Source organism: Triturus cristatus, chromosome 8, assembly GCF_964204655.1.
Source record: "Triturus cristatus chromosome 8, aTriCri1.1, whole genome shotgun sequence".
NCBI classification, from domain to species: Eukaryota; Metazoa; Chordata; class Amphibia; order Caudata; family Salamandridae; genus Triturus; species Triturus cristatus.
Genome location: NC_140591.1, coordinates 1,549,768,905 through 1,549,772,352, shown reverse-complemented (window position 1 = coordinate 1,549,772,352; position 3,448 = coordinate 1,549,768,905). Strand labels below are relative to the sequence as shown.

At 48.7% G+C, this 3,448-nt stretch overlaps 1 pseudogene; it reads left to right on the top strand.

Annotated features, from left to right (window-relative positions):
* The first annotated feature begins 233 nt into the window (after nt 1-233).
* On the top strand, nt 234-1,872 carry LOC146806114 (18S ribosomal RNA; annotated as a pseudogene).
* The last annotated feature ends 1,576 nt before the right edge of the window (nt 1,873-3,448 follow it).

Sequence of the window (3,448 nt, the reverse complement as noted above, 5' to 3'; positions counted from 1 at the left end):
TGGTGTGCATGGATTCCAAGATAAGAGTGTTGACTTGATAAAGATTAGTGCCACCTTGTTGTCCATTTGTTCTCATTTGGGAGTTGCAAGGGCCTGGGCGGGAGCCCCGCAGGGGCCTGAATCTACAACTGCCTTCCTGCCCGGTTCGATTGGCCTTTCGTTCAAGCCTTTCTTCCTAGAAAGTAGGAAGGAATGCCCTGTCCCCCAGGTCCCTTCAATCCAGCAGGTGCAGCTATCTGGTTGATCCTGTCAGTAGCATACTGTTGTAATTCCAGAGTAATACATGCTGATAAGAGATGACCTCCCACAATGCAAGCATTTATCAGATCAAAATGAATCGGGCCCACCTGGCCACTTTGGTGACTCCAGATAACCTTGGGCTGATCGCACCTTAACAACTTTCAATTGTACTTTCTGTGCCTACCATCTTGACCACAGTAACATGGAATGAAGGTCAGATTCTGGAGAGAGAGCCTGAGAGATGGCTACCACATCCAAGGAAGGCAGCAGGCGCGCAAATTACCCACTCCCGACTCGGGGAGGTAGTGACAAAAAATAACAATACAGGACTCTTTCGAGGCCCTGTAATTGGAATGAGTACACATGAAAAAAATTTAACGAGGATCCATTGGAGGACACGTATGGTGCCAGCAGCATCAGCAATTCCTGCTTCAATAGTGTACATTCAAGTTGCTGCAGTAAAAAAGCTCATAGTTTGATCTTGGGATAGAGCTGGTGGTCTGCTACGAGGCGAGCTACTGCCTGTTCCATCTCCTGCCACTCGGTGCCCCCTTGATGCTCATGACTCAGTGTCCTGGGGGTCCGAAGTGTTTACTTTGAAAAAATAGTGTTCACAGTAGCCTGGACACCTGAGAACCTCAGCTAGGAATAATGAAATAGGACTCTGGTCCTATTTTTTTCTGGTTTTCAGACCTGGGGCCATGAGTAAGAAGGATGGCCGAGGGCTTTCTTAATGTGCCGCTAGAGGTGAAGTTCTTGGACTGGTACAAGATGAACAAATGTGGAAGCATTTGCCAAGAATGTTTTCATTAACTAAGAATAAAAGTCAGAGTATCAAAGACGATCAGATACCATTGTACTTCCAACCATAAATAATGCTGACTAGAAATCCAGTGGCATTATTCCCAGGAACTGCTGAGCGGTATCCAGGAAACCAAGGTCTTTAGATTCTGGGGGCTGTATGGTTACAAAGTTGAAACTTAAAGGAATTGAAAAAGTGCACCAGCAGGAGTGGAGCCTGTGGCTAAATTTGACTTAATATGGTAAACCTCAACGGGCCCAGAAACGGAAAAGATTGACAGACTGATAGCTCTTTTTCAATTCTGTTGGCAGTGGTTAATTTCCATTCTTAGTTGGTGGAGTGATATTTCTGGTTAATTCTGATAACAAACAAGATTCCTCCATGTTAATTAGTTATGTTATCCCCAGCAGTTGGCTGTAAATGTCTTGGAGGGACAAGTGGTGTCCAGTCACAATCAAGATCTAGATCAAGTGATAACAGATCTGTGATGCCCTGACAGTGAACGGATCAGCGTGTGTCTGCCACTTGGTGGCAGGTACGGATAACCTGCTGAACCTCATTCGTAAAAGGGATCTGGAATTACAATTATTTTCCATGAGTGAGGAATTCCCTGTTGCAGTAAGTGTGAGTCATATGCTTGTGTACCTGCCTTTTGTACACACCACTCATTGCTACTACCGATTGAATGGTTTAGTGAGGTCCTTGAATGAACCCTGCCAATGTCAACAACTGCTCTGGTGGACATGCTGAGAAGACAATTAAACTAGAGTATCTGAGGAAATGAAATTCATAACATGGTTTCCGTAGGTGAACCTGTGGAAGGATCATTAATGGTGGAGCGACCCAATCGACTAACAGTGACAGCCTGGACCCTTGGGCATCTCCCAGAGAGAAACCAAGGCACACGGTCTGGCCTTCCCCTTGTGCGGCTTGGCTGGGGTAGCAGTCTATGGTTGGCGTGCACAGGCCAGGCTCCTCCACTTGGGAGGGCCCAACTAACATGTGAGGTACCAAGGCCGGTGATGCCATGGGTCCTCTGGAGGGGTGCGATGCAAAAGATAGCCCTCTCAAGAGGGAACCCATGCTCACCCTGCACATATCTGGGAGTAACTAAATTGCAGTGCCTCCCTGGGCTGGGACCCCCTGATGAACCTGCACCTGAGCCCTCTCCAGCCTGATCCCGGTCTGCCCAGGTTTCCAGTGACTGGGAAGTGCCCTGTCTTGTCTGGCAGGACAGCCTGGCTGAGAAAGAGACAGGACAAGTGGGAACCCCGGTTCCTCTCTTTTGGAGATGCTGTATCCAATTGATGCCAGTGTGAAATGCTTCTAGAGATGGGAGGAGAAGCTGCTCGAGTTTCCACATGTATATCAGAAGCAGGTAAGTCACTTTGATGGTGTGGAGGAGCCTGACTCTTCTCTCTTCAGTACCCCATCAGTGTTTGTGTACCCCCAGTCCACTGGCATGGATAGGAGCTCTCGCCTAAGTTGGGGACTGTCAACATGCAGCAGTCGAGTGCTGGCTCCCACCAGCCCAATGGGTGCTGGTTGGCTGACATGCAGGTGGGGCAGGCCTCCCTCATTGCAAGGTAGCTGGTGGACTGGTCCCATGTGGTCAGGTTGGGGTTTAAAGACTCATGTGGCCATGTCTGGAAGAACCAGTGGTGGAGCATTCTGCATGTGCTGACGTGCTGCTGTGCTAGCCCCTTGCTTGCCCACCTGCAGTGGTGATTGGGTGGAGCTACTGGGCAGAATGCCTGGAAATACTTTTTTAAATCATGGAGGCCCACTTCCAGAGGGGAAGAATGATGTGTGATGCGGTGCTGGGCTGTCTCACTACATGGGCAGTGGATGGCTGGTGCTGACTTCCTCCTAAAAGCGGGCGAACGTTGCAAAAGTTGCCTTCGACTTTTGTCAGCGGATCACTCGGCATCCACTTGATGAAGAATACAGATTGCTGTAAGAATTAGTATAAATTACCAGAAACATTGATCATCGACACTTTGAAGGCATCTTGCAGCCCTGGGTTCCTTCTGGGACAATAGCTGTCTAAGGGTCGCTTGACGGTGCAGACGAAAGAGCTTACAGCGAATCCCCACTTAGTGGCGTGCGCAAGAAATGTGGTGTACAGAAGACTGACTGCCCGATATCGCTCAGGGTTCCCAAGTCCTTCCGATTGAGACTCTTACCGCAGACAGTGTTAGAACAGTTGCAGATCCTGGCGCAATGGGATCAGGTGTTCTCAGAGTTAGGTGGCTTGGAAATGCAGCCAAAAAGTGGGTCGTAAACTCGATCTACGGTTAAATACAGGTGGGAGACTCATAGCTAACAAGTACCATAAGGGAAGGTTGAAAAGAACTTTGGAGACTTCAAGAGCGAGTGAAACCATTGGGAGGTAAGCAGGTGCCT